General features: G+C 46.0%; 1 long non-coding RNA gene across 1 annotated transcript; it reads right to left on the reverse strand.

Annotated features, from left to right (window-relative positions):
- Nucleotides 1-17,423: 17,423 nt before the first annotated feature.
- Nucleotides 17,424-17,909, reverse strand: LOC127931890 (uncharacterized). Its single transcript, XR_008143370.1, has 3 exons — nt 17,846-17,909; nt 17,618-17,807; nt 17,424-17,579 (listed from the first exon to the last, which is right to left on the reverse strand). It is a non-coding gene; the product is annotated as an uncharacterized LOC127931890 (long non-coding RNA).
- Between the last annotated feature and the right edge of the window lie 1,271 nt (nt 17,910-19,180).

The raw sequence follows: 19,180 nt of genomic DNA on the forward strand, positions 1-19,180 counted from the left end.
TTGTGTTTGTCAACAGAGCCCCAGGACCAGTTTGCTTAGGGGACTCTTCCCCAGGTTCATCTCTTTGTAGGTGATGGCTTTGTAATGGAAGGTTTGGGAATCGCTTCCCTTTGGGGGGGTTGTAGTATTTCATCGTTGCGCCATGTGGCAGTGCATTATCATGCTGAAACATGAGGTGATGGCAGCGGATGAATGGCACGACAATGGGCCTCAGGATTACGTTAAGGTACAGTGGGGCAAAAAAAGTATTTAGTCAGCCACCAATTGTGCAAGTTCTCCCACTTAAAAAGATGAGAGAGGCCTGTAATTTCCATCATAGGTACACTTGAACTATGACAGACAAAATTAGGAAAATCACATTGTAGGATTTTTAATGAATTTATTTGCAAATTATGGTGGAAAATAAGTAAATAACTCTGGGAAAAAATCCACAAAGCTTTTTGATGCTGGGGGCCTGTGATCTAAAATAACTCAAATAGACTCGTAGCCCCCTCTGCTTTTCTCCAAATAAACATAGTCAATAGAAATCATCTGAAAAGGAGCTGTAGCTCGTACATGTTGCATCGGGGCCCGAGTTATTACACTGGGTTTATTTTGCTTGACACGCTTACACACATTAGTGATAAAGTGTTTAATGTCATGTTGTATGCGCGGCCAATAAAAGCCTTCTCGTGCTCAACACTCCTCCTGTTCCTAGATGGGTCATTTCAGTGTGTAAGTTCCTTGTAAAATCAGTGTTCTATACTGACATGCTACGTCAACTTGTGTCCTTTTTGGCTGTTTTCCTGTGTAATAATCCATCTGGTGGAGACACGGAGCCTGTTCCACTCTTGCAGTAACTGTTTAACTTGGCTGTTCAACTGCTGTTGACATTCTGTTGGTTTTGGCTCGAGTCCTTCGCCTTTTCAGTTCCAATACCCCTCCATACAGCTGCATTATTTAACTGAGCCTTTATGAGATGGTATGGAGACAGTCAGTCTGTAACTCCCCCCCCCACCCCGACCTTGACAGCTCCTCTTGCACTGATGGCCTTTAGTGGGACTGTGGACATCCAGGAAACACAGTCATGCCGTTGTGCCTGAACCTTATTGCGTGTTGCTTTTACCGTGGTATGGTCCTTCTGTAGCTCAGTTGGTAGAGCATGGCGCTTGTAACGCCAGGGTAGTGGGTTCGATTCCCGGGACCACCCATACGTAGAATGTATGCACACATGACTGTAAGTCGCTTTGGATAAAAGCGTCTGCTAAATGGCATATATTATTATATTATATATATTATCGTCTCAGGTGAGTGTTTCTCTGTTCTTCCATGTAATGTTCAGCAAAAAGAGAATGTGACAGAAAGTCTGTTCACCTTTACAGGACAATAATTCAGACATTGAAGTTCAGACAGCTTTGCTACCCAACGATGACCGGTGGCATTCAGTCTCACTGTAGTTCTTACATAGCGTATGTGAAGGGGTTATTATCCTTGTACACTGTCACAGAGGGAGCGTGAAGGAGGTCATCTCAGAACCGCTCAGTCACTGCCCATTTGAGGGCCAAGGCTTCCAGTTTCCCAGAGTGAAGGTGATAGTTTCTCTCTGTTTGTGTCAGGGTGAGGAGACATATCCAATGACTGTCAGTTTACCACTTTGTCCTTGGTATAACACACCTCCCTCTTCAGAGGCATCAACGTGCGGAATAAAAGGGTCCTGGAAATCTGGGTCAGCAAGCACAGGTGGACTAGTCAATCTAGATCTAATGCTCTCTGGTGAGCTTCCTCCATATAACTTCCTGGTGGGGCGGAGCCTGTCTGGTGAGCATCCTCCCATATAACTTCCTGGTGGGGCGGAGCCTGTCTGATGAGCATCCTCCATATAACTTCCTGGTGGGGCGGAGCCTGTCTGGTGAGCTTCCTCCATATAACTTCCTGGTGGGGCGGAGCCTGTCTGGTGAGCATCCTCCCAATTAACTTCCTGGTGGGGCGGAGCCTGTCTGATGAGCATCCTCCATATAACTTCCTGGTGGGGCGGAGCCTGTCTGGTGAGCGTCCTCCATATAACTTCCTGGTGGGGCGGAGCCTGTCCGGTGAGCATCCTCCCATATAACTTCCTGGTGGGGCGGAGCCTGTCTGGTGAGCATCCTCCCATATAACTTCCTGGTGGGGCGGAGCCTGTCTGATGATCATCCTCCCATATAACTTCCTGGTGGGGGGAGCCTGTCTGATGATCATCCTCCCATATAACTTCCTGGTGGGGCGGAGCCTGTCTGGTGAGCATCCTCCATATAACTTCCTGGTGGGGCGGAGCCTGTCTGATGAGCATCCTCCATATAACTTCCTGGTGGGGCGGAGCCTGTCTGGTGAGCTTCCTCCATATAACTTCCTGGTGGGGCGGAGCCTGTCAGGTGAGCATCCTCCCAATTAACTTCCTGGTGGGGCGGAGCCTGTCTGATGAGCATCCTCCATATAACTTCCTGGTGGGGCGGAGCCTGTCTGGTGAGCGTCCTCCATATAACTTCCTGGTGGGGCGGAGCCTGTCTGATGAGCATCCTCCATATAACTTCCTGGTGGGGCGGAGCCTGTCTGATGAGCATCCTCCATATAACTTCCTGGTGGGGCGGAGCCTGTCTGGTGAGCATCCTCCCAATTAACTTCCTGGTGGGGCGGAGCCTGTCTGATGAGCATCCTCCATATAACTTCCTGGTGGGGCGGAGCCTGTCAGGTGAGCATCCTCCCAATTAACTTCCTGGTGGGGCGGAGCCTGTCTGATGAGCATCCTCCATATAACTTCCTGGTGGGGCGGAGCCTGTCTGGTGAGCATCCTCCATATAACTTCCTGGTGGGGCGGAGCCTGTCTGGTGAGCATCCTCCCATATAACTTCCTGGTGGGGCGGAGCCTGTCTGGTGAGCATCCTCCCATATAACTTCCTGGTGGGGCGGAGCCTCTAGATCATTCCCATATAACTTCCTGGTGGGGGAGCCTGTCTGATGATCATCCTCCCATATAACTTCCTGGTGGGGCGGAGCCTCTGGTGAGCATCCTCCATATAACTTCCTGGTGGGGCGGAGCCTGTCTGATGAGCATCCTCCATATAACTTTACCTGTCTAGAGCATTCCATATAACTTCCTGGTGGGGCGGAGCCTATCTTTATCCTCCATATAACTTCCTGGTGGGGCGGAGCCTCTATGAGCATCCTCCATATAACTTCCTGGTGGGGGCGGACCTCTATGAGCATCCCCATAGACTTTACCTCTATCCTTTGGTGAGCATCCTCCTTTAACTTCCTGGTGGGGCGGAGCCTCTGATGAGCATCCTCCTCTAACTTCCTGGTGGGGCGGAGCCTTTAGCATCCTCCATATAACTTCCTGGTGGGGCTTTAGCCTCTGGTGAGCATCCTCCCATATAACTTCCTGGTAGCCTCTATGAGCATCCTCCATATAACTTCCTGGTGGGGCGGACCTCTGGTGAGCATCCTCCATTACCTTCCTGTGGGGCGGAGCCTGTCTGGTGAGCATCCTCCATATAACTTCCTGGTGGGGCGGAGCCTTCTGGTGAGCATCCTCCCATTAACTTCTGGTGGGGCGGAGCCTGTCTGGTGAGCATCCTCCACCTATAACTTCCTGGTGGGGCGGAGCCTGTCTGGTGAGCATCCTCCCATTACCTCCTGGTGGGGCGGAGCCTGTCTGGTGAGCATCCTCCCATATAACTTCCTGGTGGGGCGGAGCCTGTCTGATGATCATCCTCCCATATAACTTCCTGGTGGGGGGAGCCTGTCTGATGATCATCCTCCCATATAACCTCCTGGTGGGGCGGACCTCTGATGATCATCCTCCCTCTAACTCCTGGTGGGGCGGAGCCTGTCTAGCATCCTCCATTACCTTCCTGGTGGGCGGAGCCTGTCTGATGAGCATCCTCCATATAACTTCCTGGTGGGCGGAGCCTTCTGGTGAGCATCCTCCATATACTTCCTGGTGGGGCGGAGCCTGTCTGATGGGCATCCTTCATATAACGTCCTGGTGGGGCGGAGCCTGTCTGATGAGCATCCTCCATATCCTTCCTGGTGGGGCGGAGCCTGTCTGGTGAGCATCCTCCCATATAACTTCCTGGTGGGGTGGAGCCTGTCTGGTGAGCATCCTCCATATAGACTTTGGTGGGGCGGAGCCTGTCTGGTGAGCATCCTCCTCTAACTTTACCTGGGGCTAGACTTTAGCATCCTCCATAGAACTTTACCTGGTGGGGTGGAGCCTGTCTGGTAGCATTTCCATATAACGTCCTGGTGGGGCGGACCTGTCTGATGAGCATCCTCCATATAACTTCCTGGTGGGGTGGAGCCTGTCTGGTGAGCATCCTCCATATAACTTCCTGGTGGGCGGAGCCTGTCTGGTGAGCATCCTCCCATATAACTTCCTGGTGGGGCGGACCTCTGATGAGCATCCTCCATATAACTTCCTGGTGGGTGGAGCCTGTCTAGTGAGCATCCTCCATATAACTTCCTGGTGGGGCGGAGCCTCTATGAGCATCCTCCATATAACTTCCTGGTGGGGTGGAACCTGTCTGATGAGCATCCTCCATATAACTTCCTGGTAGACTTTAGCATCCTCCCATATAACTTCCTGGTGGGGCGGACCTCTGATGAGCATCCTCCATATAACTTCCTGGTGGGGTGGAGCCTTTAGCATCCTCTATAACTTCCTGGTGGGGCGGAGCCTGTCTGATGAGCATCCTCCCATATAACTTCCTGGTGGGGCGGACCTCTGATGAGCATCCTCCCATATAAAAATAAATCATCCAAATATTGTACAGATTATCTTTACCTCCTTTACCTCTAGACTTTACCTCTAGACTTTACCTCTAGACTTTACCTCTAGACTTTACCTCTAGACTTTACCTCTATCCTTTACCTCTAGACTTTACCTCTAGACTTTACCTCTATCCTTTACCTCTATCCTTTACCTCTAGACTTTACCGCTAGACTTTACCTCTATCCTTTACCTCTAGACTTTACCTCTAGACTTTACCTCTAGACTTTACCTCTAGACTTTACCTCTGGACTTTACCTCTGGACTTTACCTCTGGACTTTACCTCTGGACTTTACCTCTGGACTTTACCTCTATCCTTTACCTCTAGACTTTACCTCTAGACTTTACCTCTAGACTTTGCCTCTAGACTTTACCTCTAGACTTTACCTCTAGACTTTGCCTCTAGACTTTACCTCTAGACTTTGCCTCTATCCTTTACCTCTAGACTTTCCTCCATGCTTCGTTCCAAGGCAGATGGACTGTTTGATAAGCCACAGAGAATTCTGATCCATTCATAAAAAATCCAAGGAATGCTTTAGGCAGTGTATTTTCTGGACTCCTCCCCCACAAAGCCTTTGGTATGCCTTTCTGGACTCCCTAACCCTAACCCTAACCCTCTGGACTTCTGGACTCCTCCCCCACAAAGCCTTGGTATGCCTTTCTGGACTCCCTAACCCTAACCCTAACCCTCTGGACTTCTGGACTCCTCCCCCACAAAGCCTTTGGTATGCCTTTCATTGATGTAAAACTGTAAAGCATGAGTTTCCTCCAAACCATCAAGTATTTCCGGGTATATGGGTTTTGGGATGCCTGTCCGGAACAGTCTTAATATATAATAATATAAAAAAATTATTGTTCAATCCACTCCCTCTCCCCTGTAACTATTCCCCAGGTCGTTGTCGTAAATGAGAATGTGTTCTCAGTCAACTTACCTGGTAAAATAACAGTAAAATAAAGAAAGAAAGAAATTCAACACAAAGTCTTAAACTCCTATCGTTTTTCCAGACCAGAGGAATATAGATGAATACATTCTACCTTAGGTGAGCAATACCTCAAGACGTATTTAATATTAGTCATTGCGCACTATTGACAAATAGACACACACCTCCGCAACTCATCTTACCAGACATAGCTGCTCTGTCCTGCCGATGCATGGACAACCCAGCCAGCTCTATATTATCTATGTCGTCGTTCTTGTGAAAACACAAGATATTAACGTTCTTATGTCCCGTTGGTAGGATAGTCTTAATCGTTTCGTCCCGTTTGTTTTCCAATGATTGCATGTTGGCCAAAACTATTGAGGGTAATGGTGGTTTACCTACTGTTGGCAAATTCTTACAAGGCACCTTGCCGTCCTCTCCTTTTCTCTGTCTTTTCTTCATACTGGTGACGGGGATTAGGGCTTTGTCTCGACAAAAGCAGTATATCCTTCACGTCGGACTAATTAAAGAAAAAAAACTTTGTCATCGCTGTTCTGATGTCCAGAAGCTCTTTTTGGTCATAAGAGACGGTAGCAGCAACATTGTGTACAAAATTAGTATTAAAAAAATAATAATAATTTAAACAAACAAAATAGCACAGTTGGTTAGGAGCCCGTAAAACGCCATCACCTCCGGCGCCATTATAACACTGGGAGTCTGGAAGCAAGTACAGGGAGTGCATTTAATAATACATAACACAAGGAACAAAACAGAAACAACGCAGCAGAACCAATAAATCCCTGGGGAAAGAACCAAAGAGAGTGATGGATATAGGGAAGGTTATCAGGCAGGAAGAACCAAGGAGAGTGATGGATATAGGGAAGGTTATCAGGCAGGAAGAACCAAAGAGAGTGATGGATATAGGGAAGGTTATCAGGCAGGAAGAACCAAAGAGAGTGATGGATATAGGGAAGGTTATCAGGCAGGAAGAACCAAAGAGAGTGATGGATATAGGGAAGGTTATCAGGCAGGAAGAACCAAAGAGAGTGATGGATATGGATAGGGAAGGTTATCAGGCAGGAAGAACCAAAGAGAGTGATGGATATAGGGAAGGTTATCAGGCAGGAAGAACCAAAGAGAGTGATGGATATAGGGAAGGTTATCAGGCAGGAAGAACCAAAGAGAGTGATGGATATAGGGAAGGTTATCAGGCAGGAAGAACCAAAGAGAGTGATGGATATAGGGAAGGTTATCAGGCAGGAAGAACCAAAGAGAGTGATGGATATAGGGAAGGTTATCAGGCAGGAAGAACCAAAGAGAGTGATGGATATAGGGAAGGTTATCAGGCAGGAAGAACCAAAGAGAGTGATGGATATAGGGAAGGTTATCAGGCAGGAAGAACCAAAGAGAGTGATGGATATAGGGAAGGTTATCAGGCAGGAAGAACCAAAGAGAGTGATGGATATAGGGAAGGTTATCAGGCAGGAAGAACCAAAGAGAGTGATGGATATAGGGAAGGTTATCAGGCAGGAAGAACCAAAGAGAGTGATGGATATAGGGAAGGTTATCAGGCAGGAAGAACCAAAGAGAGTGATGGATATAGGGAAGGTAATCAGGCAGGAAGAACCAAAGAGAGTGATGGATATAGGGAAGGTTATCAGGCAGGAAGAACCATAGAGAGTGATGGATATAGGGAAGGTAATCAGGCAGGAAGAACCAAAGAGAGTGATGGATATAGGGAAGGTTATCAGATGGATATAGGGAAGGTTATCAGGCAGGAAGAACCAAAGAGAGTGATGGATATAGGGAAGGTTATCAGGCAGGAAGAACCAAAGAGAGTGATGGATATAGGGAAGGTTATCAGGCAGGAAGAACCAAAGAGAGTGATGGATATAGGGAAGGTTATCAGGCAGGAAGAACCAAAGAGAGTGATGGATATAGGGAAGGTTATCAGGCAGGAAGAACCAAAGAGAGTGATGGATATAGGGAAGGTTATCAGGCAGGAAGAACCAAAGAGAGTGATGGATATAGGGAAGGTTATCAGGCAGGAAGAACCAAAGAGAGTGATGGATATAGGGAAGGTTATCAGGCAGGAAGAACCAAAGAGAGTGATGGATATAGGGAAGGTTATCAGGCAGGAAGAACCAAAGAGAGTGATGGATATAGGGAAGGTTATCAGGCAGGAAGAACCAAAGAGAGTGATGGATATAGGGAAGGTTATCAGGCAGGAAGAACCAAAGAGAGTGATGGATATAGGGAAGGTTATCAGGCAGGAAGAACCAAAGAGAGTGATGGATATAGGGAAGGTTATCAGGCAGGAAGAACCAAAGAGAGTGATGGATATAGGGAAGGTTATCAGGCAGGAAGAACCAAAGAGAGTGATGGATATAGGGAAGGTTATCAGGCAGGAAGAACCAAAGAGAGTGATGGATATAGGGAAGGTAATCAGGCAGGAAGAACCAAAGAGAGTGATGGATATAGGGAAGGTTATCAGGCAGGAAGAACCAAAGAGAGTGATGGATATAGGGAAGGTTATCAGGCAGGAAGAACCAAAGAGAGTGATGGATATAGGGAAGGTTATCAGGCAGGAAGAACCAAAGAGAGTGATGGATATAGGGAAGGTTATCAGGCAGGAAGAACCAAAGAGAGTGATGGATATAGGGAAGGTAATCAGGCAGGAAGAACCAAAGAGAGTGATGGATATAGGGAAGGTTATCAGGCAGGAAGAACCAAAGAGAGTGATGGATATAGGGAAGGTTATCAGGCAGGAAGAACCAAAGAGAGTGATGGATATAGGGAAGGTTATCAGGCAGGAAGAACCAAAGAGAGTGATGGATATAGGGAAGGTTATCAGGCAGGAAGAACCAAAGAGAGTGATGGATATAGGGAAGGTTATCAGGCAGGAAGAACCAAAGAGAGTGATGGATATAGGGAAGGTTATCAGGCAGGAAGAACCAAAGAGAGTGATGGATATAGGGAAGGTTATCAGGCAGGAAGAACCAAAGAGAGTGATGGATATAGGGAAGGTTATCAGGCAGGAAGAACCAAAGAGAGTGATGGATATAGGGAAGGTTATCAGGCAGGAAGAACCAAAGAGAGTGATGGATATAGGGAAGGTTATCAGGCAGGAAGAACCAAAGAGAGTGATGGATATAGGGAAGGTTATCAGGCAGGAAGAACCAAAGAGAGTGATGGATATAGGGAAGGTTATCAGGCAGGAAGAACCAAAGAGAGTGATGGATATAGGGAAGGTTATCAGGCAGGAAGAACCAAAGAGAGTGATGGATATAGGGAAGGTTATCAGGCAGGAAGAACCAAAGAGAGTGATGGATATAGGGAAGGTTATCAGGCAGGAAGAACCAAAGAGAGTGATGGATATAGGGAAGGTTATCAGGCAGGAAGAACCAAAGAGAGTGATGGATATAGGGAAGGTTATCAGGCAGGAAGAACCAAAGAGAGTGATGGATTTGGGGAAGGTTAGCCTCAGTGGTTAAAGGAAGTTGGAAGTAACTGGAACTGAACTGATAAGGGACAAATCTGGTTCTGTCCCTGAACAGGCAGTTCATAGGCCAAAGAAAATAAGAATCTGTTCTTAACTTACTTGCCTAGTTAAATAAAGGTAAAAGAAAAAGAAAATAAATGGATATTATCATTTGTTAATCATGTAACAATGGCCTAAGGTATTGGCTTGGATAACTGGGAATTTCAGTCGTGACTGGGCACGAGCTGAGGCTGATAACACTTTCTGTCTCAGGAGGAAGACTGGGATCAGGAAGAACCAAGGCAGACTCTCCCGGCTGATGGTTGCCTTAGTCAAGGTACAGTTCAGTGGCAGGAAGAACCAAATGTGTACTCATGATTTGTCTTAGGGAAGGTTTTTTCCCTCAGAAGAATCTTAAAAGAGTGCTCAGCTGATTACTGCTTCTAGGATGTCTAATCATTGTATTCTCTTCTCAGTCCATTTTCAATCTGATGTTCTGGATGCTGAAGCTGAACTTATCTTTCTGATTCTGAATCTGTCCATGGATTTTAAAGTGTTTATGAATCGTCATATATACTCTCTCTCTGTGGTGGTTATCAGGGGCAGGAAGAACTCAAAGGGTTGAGGATATAGGTCCTGTTATCAGGCAGGAAGTACAAAGAGAGTGATGGATGGCACAACTGGCAGAGTTTTTGGGAAGCGTTCCGATCACTGGCAGGAATTTCACAGTAATCTTCAATCAGTTTGTGATGGATATAGGGACTCTTAGGTTTTATCAGTCATCTAAGAACCAAAGAGAGTGATGGATATAGGTTCTGTAAATTGTCCTCAGTTAAAGTCCAAAACTCAGTTCGATTTCATCCAACAAGGTTATCAGGCAGGAAGAACCAAAGTGTTACCCTGTTGGATATAGAGCTTATAGTAGAAACTCCAAAGTGAAAGGTGAATGGATCCTGTCAGGGAAGGTTTATCAGGCAGGTTTGTTTTTCTTCCTCTCCAGAAACTGTTCAATTTATTTCCCAGGGGCTTCAGTGATGGATACAATTGTATTTGTCACATTGATCTGTTTCACCTGGAAGAACCAAAGAGAGTGTTGGATATAGGGAAGGTAGTCAGGCAGGAAGAACCAAAGAGTGTCTGGATATAGGGAAGGTTATCAGGCAGGAAGAACCAAAGAGAGTGATGGATACAGGGAAGGTTATCAGGCAGGAAGAACCAAAGAGGTGTTGGATATAGGGAAGGTTATCAGACAGGAAGAACCAAAGAGTGTGACACATTTGGGGTCGGCATGGTAGCCAGTGGTTAAACCGTTGGACTAGTAACTGGAACTGAACTGACAAGGTACAAATCTGCCACCAGGTTCTGTCCCCCCACAGGCAGTTAACCCACTGTTCATAGGTGTCACCCCCCCACCAGGTCTGTTCTTAACCAGGTGCCTAGTTAAATAAAGGTAAAATGAAAAATGAAAAATAAATCTCTGCCCTGACATTATCATTTTGTTAATCAGGTGTCTCCACCCCCCTACCAGGTGTCTCCACTCTTGACTAACTGTGCCATACCAGGTGACTGGGCACGAGCTGAGGCTGTAACACTTTCTGTCTCAGGAGTCTCCACTGGGACCAGGAAGTCTCAAGGCAGACTCTCCCGGCTCTTGTGTTGCCTTAGTCAACTTGGTGATACAGTTCAGTGGCGTCCGTCTCTGCATAGGTGTGTCCTCATGATTTGTCTTAGTGTGTACTGTGTGTTTTTCCCTCCAGATAACTGTCCTTATCTTAACCCTGTGCTCACAGCTCTGATTACTGCTTCTAGGATGTCTAATTCATTGTATTCTCTTCTCAGTCCATTTTCAATCTGATGTTCTAGGTGCTGAAGCTGAACTTATCTTTCTGATTCTGATCTCCCATCTGTCCATGGACCCCCAAGTGTTCTATGAAGGTGTCTCCTCCACCCCACCAGGTGTGTGTGCCACCCTGGGGCCAGGTCACACCTCTCTGCTGGGTTGAGGTGTCTCCACCCCCCACCAGGTGTTTCCCATTTTCCTCCATTATCCCTTGTGTATTAATACCTGTGTTTTCTGTTTGTCTGTTGCCAATTTGTCTTGTCAAGTCCTACCAGCATATTTTCCTGTTTTCCAGTATCTCTAGTTTCTGTTTTCTATTTCTGATTATTCTGCCTGCCCTGAGCCTGCCTGCCGTTCTGTCCCTGATTGATGCTGCCTTGGATAACAGACCTCTGCCTGGCCTTGACCTGCCATTTGCCTGCCCCCTGTTGCGTAATAAACATCTGCTTCCTGTGTCTACATCTGGGTCTTATCCTGAGTTGTGATATTATTAAGTCCCTTAGCCCTTTAGAACTATCTACTGTATGTAACTTTAGTTGCGATACAAATGTTGGGACATATGTTTGGATTTTTAATACATTCTACGGCTGCATGATGCGACTCTAACGATGATTTTGAAAAAGACGCATGAAAGGCATGAGCTCTGCTGTCATTTGTGCACTTTATCAGTCTCTCTCATTCACAATTTGACAAGCACTTGATAATGCCTCCAAATTGTCCTGGTGCACATCCCCTTTGTGCGTTTGTAATGTCCGCTAAAAAAATCCAGACCTTTTGCAGCCAGTGGCCATTGTGATGAATATAATAATTATAATTTCCTTCTCCCTGCTGTTGTTCCCTTCTCCTTGCTGTTGTTCTCCCCCTCCCTGCTGTTGTTCCCCCCCCACCAGGTGTCTCCCTGAGTACTGCTTTTGTTCCCTTCCTCACTCCAGGTGCTCTCCATCCCCCATCTGGTCTTTCCACAGTCTACAAGTGTCTCCAGACACATCTGGTGTCTCCAACTGCTCACATTCAGGTGTCCAATTCCGTGGCACAGGTGTCTATTGGAAGGTGTCTCCCCCCCACCAACAAGATGACTAGGTTTAACAAACAGTCAAAAGCCCCAGCCTATGTCAATCCATTATCCCCCATAGTCCAAAAGTTGACCTTATTCTATTCTAAAAATATTCAAACATAGTCTGGGTACCCCCCCACATTGGTCCTTCTGTGGCTCAGTTGGTAGAGCATGGCCCCCGACCAGGTGTCTCACACCCCCACAGGGTAGGTGTTCTCCATTCCCGACCAGGTGTCTCCATACCCCCCATGGTATGCACACATGACTGTCTCCACCCCGACCAGGTGTCTCCAAGCCCCAGCTAAATGGCATATGGGTACCCCATATTATACCCACTAGCGTAAAAAAAAAAACTGTTTTAAGCAATGAGCCTGATGCAACAGATCAGAACATTTGTCTAAAAATGCTGATATACTATTAAACTATTTCTTCACATTATAAGCGCAGCAATGCACATATGGCAGTGGGCTATAAGTGTGAATGTTCCATTAGCAGAAAAACACCATTATCAAAGGTGACCAAAATGTGATTATGCAGGTAATGCTTTTAATAAAATGATGCATTTTTAAGGGGAAATTGATTTCCCCAAACTTGAAACTCACATGCAGCTATGTATGCCAGTTAGACTCTACACCCGTTGTAAAGCAGGTTAATCTGCATAATTTTAAGAAGTTATTTCAGCAGTTAAGTTCCGATACAAACCTTATCAAAACATGTAGGCCTATAGGCTGGGCTACATGTGTGACTCTGATTTGTTTTTAATCACAAAGAAAAGGCATTGTTTCTTATGCTGGGCATCATTCACAAGTGATAATACAGTATATAATTCACAAGTGATAGGCTAATATTGTCAGCCATCAGACTATTCTTGATTACAAAATAATATATGTGTGAAATTTGTTGGATTTAGAATGGCCAATTATCATGCACCTGTATCAACACAGGAGCAGGATGGGACAAAAAGTAATCTATAAACTTAAATAGCAAACGGAGGACACTTTTCCCTGATGTTTATTTTCATGCCAGCCAGCTATTCTACTGTTGTAAAGAGAAGCAACATGCTTAATATTAGGAAAGTTGAGAAATAAATATAGAAGGCATAGCCTATATAAAGCTGATCCTCCTCTTTTTAAGAGAGGCCATCACTGTTTCATCACACAATTGCATAGCCTATAGAAATGTTGCGCAACATGAGCTCATGGGTTCTCATGAAGTGTTTGATTCGATTTTCCATTACATTTGCATTGATGTCAGAGTGATTAGAGGGACAATAGAGTGCTGAGTAGCAGACAGTTAGCAAGTTTGGAAGGCTACTAATGACCATCAGCAGCATCAAAGCTTGGAGAAGCCTAGTTACTGTGACTAAACGGTCATATGGCATTGGACTGCAGTCATGACTCGTGACCGCCGGTGTGGCAGTACCATAACCATCACCATAACAGCCCTACTCTGTTCACAACGTTGACATCAGCAAACTGCTCACCCACACAACGCCATAGACGCACTCTGCCAGCTGCCCCGTACAGTTGAAACAGTTGAAACAGGGATTCATCCGTGAACGAGAATGTTTTTTTTGATCCTGTAACCAATTGTGCTATTGTGTATATTTTTTTCGCGTAATTTGTAAGTTATTTTGTACATAATGTTTCTGCCACCGAAAAGAGATTATAGATATCAGGACAGCGACCCCGTACTGGAGGAATACTTTTACTTCAACGAGTCGGATGGGATTTACTTCCGACGCCCGACAAGGCCCTCACCCCTGTCATTTGCAGCAGAAAGAGACGGAGGTATCGTGGACAAAGATCCGGGTGCCTTGTTAGGATCCGTCGCCGAGAGGGTAATCTACCTAGTCAACGTATAATCAATCTATTGTAAAACAAACTAACTACGAGAAGTATATCCAAAGACTATCTTACCAACGGGACATTAAAAACTGTAATATCTTATGTTTCACCGAGTCGTGGCTGAATGACGACATGATTAACATACAGCTGGTGGGTTTTAAACTTTTTCTGCAGCATAGAACAGCAGCCTCTTGTTAGACAAGGGGTGGAGGTCTATGTATATTTGTAAACAGCAGCTGGTGATCGAAATCTAAGGAAGTCTCAAGGTTTTGCCTGTCTGAGGTAGAGGTATCTCATGATAAGCTGTAGACCACATTATTTACCAAGAGAGTTTCATCTTTTCGTAGCTGTTTACATACCACCACAAACCGATGCTGGCACTTAAGACTCAATGAGCTGTAAACAGGAAGTAACCAGGAAAACGTTCATCAAAAGGTAACGCCAAACCCAGAGGCGGAACTCTTAGTAGCCGGGAATTTTAATGCAGGGAAACTCAAATCCGTTTTACCTCATTTCTACCAGCATGGTAAATGTGCAACCAGAGGGGGAAAAACTGTAGACCACCTTTACTCCACACACAGAGAAGCATATAAAGCTCTCCCTCACCCTCCATTTGGCAAATCTGACCATAATTATATCCTCCTGATTCATGCTTACAAACAAAAATCAAAGCAGGAAGCACCAGTGACTCGGTCAATAAGAAATTGGTCAGATGAAGCAGATGCTAAACTACAGGACTGTTTTGCTAGCACAGACTGGAAAATGTTCCCGGATTCTTCCAATGGCATTGAGGAGTGACTGGCTTCATCAATAACTGCATCGATGACGTCGTCCCCACAGTGACCGCATGTACAGAAGCCGTGGATTACAGGCAACATTCGCACTGAGCTAAATGGTAGAGCTGCCGCTTTCACGGAGGGGGACAAAACCCGGAAGCTTATAAGAAATCCCTCTATGCCCTCTGACGAACCATCAAACAGGCAAAGCTTCAGTACAGGAATAAGATTGAATCATACTACATCGGCTCTGTCGTTCGTCGGATGTGGCAGGGCTTGCAAACTACTACAGACTACAAAGGGAAGCACAGCTGAAAGCTACAAGAGAGCCTACAAGACAAGCTAAATTACTTCTATGCTCACCTCAAGGTAAGTAACACTGAAGCATGCATGAGAGCATCAGCTGTTACGGAAAACTGTGTGATCACACTTTCTATAGCCAATGTGAGTAAGACCTTTAAACAGGTCATCATTCACAGGGCTGCAGGGCCAGACGAATCACCAGGACGTGTACTATGTGTAAATGCATGCGCTAACCAACTGGGTTCCCAAGTGGGACAGTGGTCTAAGGCACTGTATCTCAGTGCAAGAGGCATCTCTACAGTTCCTGGTTCAAATCCAGGCTGAATCACATCTGGCTGTGATTGAGAGTCCCATAGGGCGGCTCACAATTGTCCGGGTTTGGCTGGGTTAGGCTGTCATTGTAAATAATAATCTGTTCTTAACTGACTTGCCTAGTTAAATCACAACATTTTTTAAAAAGTGTCTTCATTTTCAACCTGACCACCATAGTCGCTGTGCTCAGGAACACTAAGGCAACCTGCCTAAATGACTACCGACCCGTAGCACTCATGTCTGTAGCCATAAAGTGCTTTGAAAGGCTGGTCATGGCTCACATCAACACCATTATCCCAGAAACCCTAGACCCACTCCAATTTGCATACCGCCCCAACAGATCCACAGATGATGCAATCTCTATTGCACTCCACACAGATGGTAAGGGTAGGTAACAACACATCCGCCACGCTGATCCTCAACACAGGGGCCACTTTGGAGTGCTCAGTCCCCTCCTATACTCTCTGTTCACTCATGACTGCACGACCAGGCACGACTCCAACATCATCATCAAGTTTGCCGATGACACAGCAGTGGTAGGCCTGATCACCAACAGCGATGAGACAGCCTATAGGGAGGAGGTCAAAACCTGGCTGTGTGGAACTAGGACAACAACCAGCTCAACCTGATCAAGGCAAAGAAGATGATTGTGGACTATAGGAGGAACGAGCACGCTCCCATTCTCATTGACGGGGCTGCAGTGGAAAAGATTGAGAACTTCAAGTTCTTTGGTGTCCACATCACCAACAAACACACTAAGACAGTGGCGAAGAAAGCCTTTTCCCCTTCAGGAGACTGAAAAGATTTGTCGTGGGTCATCAGATCCTCAAAAGGTTTTACAGCTGCGCAATCGAGAGCATCCTGACGGGTTGCATCACCGCCTGGTATGACAACTACTCGCCCTCCGACCGCAAGGCACTACAGAGGGTAGTGTGTACGGCCCAGTACATCACTGGGGAAAAGCTTCCTGCCATCCAGGACCTCTAAACTATGTGGTGTCAGAGGAATGCCCTAAAAAGTGTCAAAGACTACAGCCAACCTGGTCATAGACTGTTCTCTCTGCTTCCGCATGGCAAGCGGTAGCAGAGTGCTAAGTCTAGGTCCAAGATGCTCATAAACAGCTTCTACCCCCAAGCCATGAGACTCCTGAACATCTAATCAAATGGCTACCAAGATTATTTGCATTGCCCTCCCTTTACGCTGCTGCTACTCTCTGTTATTATCTATGCATAGTCACTTTAATAACTCTACCTACATGTACATATTACCTTAATTACCTTGACTAACTGGTGACTAACTGGTGCCCCTGGTTAAATTGACTCTCCGCACATTGACTCTGTACCGGTACACCCTGTATATACAGTTGAAGTCGGAAGTTTACATACACCTTAGGCAAGTACATTTAAACTCAGTAATTCACAATTCCTGATATTTAATCCTAGTATAAATTCCATGTCATAGGTCAGTTAGGATCACCACTTTATTTTAAGAATGTGAAATGCAGAAATTCTTCAGTTGAGCAAACCCACAATTTCATCAGCTGTCCGGATGGCTGGTCTCAGCCGATCTCACAGGTGAAGAAGCAGGATGTGGAGGTCCTAGGCTGCCGTGGTTACACGTGGTTTGCAGTTGTGTGACCATTTTGAAATATACTGCCACATTCTCGAAAAAGACGTTGGAGGCTGGATATGGAAAATAGCTCTGGTGGACATTCCTCCAGTCAGCATGTTAATCGCTCCCTCAAAACTTGAGATATCTGTGGCATTGTGTTGTGTGACAAAACTGCACATTTCTGGGTTATTTTATAGTTCACGGCACAAGGCGAACCTATGTAAATATCATGCTGTTAAATCAGCTTCTTGATATGTTCACCTGTCAGGTGGATGGATTATCTAGGTAAATCAGAAATGCTCACTAACAGGGATGTAAAAACAATTGTGCACAACATTTGAGAGAAATTCGCTTTTTGTACATTGAACATTTCAGGGAGCTTTTATTTTGGTTCATGAAACATGGGACCAACAATTTACATGTTGCATATATATTTTTGGTCAGTAAAAGACAACATGTTCAGTACATAACACTAGAGGGCAGTGCAGGGTGTAGTTACCTTCTATAACACTAGAGGGCAGTGCAGGGTGTAGTTACCTTCTATAACACTAGAGGGCAGTGCAGGGTGTAGTTACCTTCTATAACACTAGAGGGCAGTGCAGGGTGTAGTTACCTTCTATAACACTAGAGGGCAGTGCAGGGTGTAGTTACCTTCTATGACACTAGAGGGCAGTGCAGGGTGTCGTTACCTTCTATAACACTAGAGGGCAGTGCAGGGTGTAGTTACCTTCTATAACACTAGAGGGCAGTGCAGGGTGTAGTTACCTTCTATAACACTAGAGGGCAGTGCAGGGTGTAGTTACCTTCTATAACACTAGAGGGCAGTGCAGGGTGTAGTTACCTTCTATAACACTAGAGGGCAGTGCAGGGTGTAGTTACCTTCTATGACACTAGAGGGCAGTGCAGGGTGTCGTTACCTTCTATAACACTAGAGGGCAGTGCAGGGTGTAGTTACCTTCTATAACACTAGAGGGCAGTGCAGGGTGTAGTAACCTTCTATAACACTAGAGGGCAGTGCAGGGTGTAGTTACCTTCTATAACACTAGAGGGCAGTGCAGGGTGTAGTAACCTTCTATAACACTGGAGGGCAGTGCAGGGTGTTGTTACCTTCTATAACACTAGAGGGCAGTGCAGAATTTCTGTACATTTATCAATCCAGCTAGCCAGCTAACTAATGATTAGTATTATTGACTAACAAATTATTTTAGCAAGAAAATAAACTAACAGACAACAAAATACACAAAACTAAGTGTAATTATAGAGCGCTTCTGGAAAGCAGCGTGTCACCAACACTTGATCTATATGACCAAATAGAGTGAATGACAAGAAAGTGCTCATGACTCTCTGGTCGAGCCACTGTTCTCTCCTTGAGTACCAGGGGGCAGGGCTTGGTGTGGTTAGTGGAATGCAGCAGCAGGAGGAGAGACTCAAGTAATGTATGTAGTAAACTATAACAATGTACATTATACCAGCCAGAGTTGTGTATTACATTTAACAAATCAAACAGTGAAATACCGTCATAAAATGCGAAGCGGTACTTGCATCAATAACGGTATATAGTACCTAGATCTCACACACTAACAGAGCACTATACGTATAGAAGACTGGCCAGTGCTGGACTGCGTGGCTGTAGCAGGGTGTATATTGCTGGGCTGTAGCAGGGTGTATAGTTCTGGGCTGTAGCAGGGTGTATAGTGCTGGGCTGTAGCAGGGTGTATATTGCTGGGCTGTAGCAGGGTGGTGCTGGGCTGTAGCAGGGTGTATAGTGCTGGGCTGTAGCAGGGCGTATAGTGCTGGGCTGTAGCAGGGTGTATAGTGCTGGGCTGTAGCAGGGTGTATAGTGCTGGGCTGTAGCAGGGTGTATAGTGCTGGGCTGTAGCAGGGTGTATAGTGCTGGGCTGTAGCAGGGTGTATAGTGCTGGGCTGTAGCAGGGTGTATAGTGCTGGGCTGTAGCAGGGTGTATAGTGCTGGGCTGTAGCAGGGTGTATAGTGCTGGGCTGTAGCAGGGTGTATAGTGCTGGGCTGTAGCAGGGTGTATAGTTCTGGGCTGTAGCAGGGTGTATAGTGCTGGGCTGTAGCAGGGTGTATAGTGCTGGGCTGTAGCAGGGTGTATAGTGCTGGGCTGTATCAGGGCTGGGCTGTAGCAGGGCGTATAGTGCTGGGCTGTAGCAGGGTGTATAGTGCTGGGCTGTAGCAGGGTGTATAGTGCTGGGCTGTAGCTGGGCTGGGCTGTATCAGGGTGTATAGTGCT

This window comes from Oncorhynchus keta, chromosome 9 (genome assembly GCF_023373465.1).
Source record: "Oncorhynchus keta strain PuntledgeMale-10-30-2019 chromosome 9, Oket_V2, whole genome shotgun sequence".
Taxonomy (NCBI): Eukaryota; Metazoa; Chordata; class Actinopteri; order Salmoniformes; family Salmonidae; genus Oncorhynchus; species Oncorhynchus keta.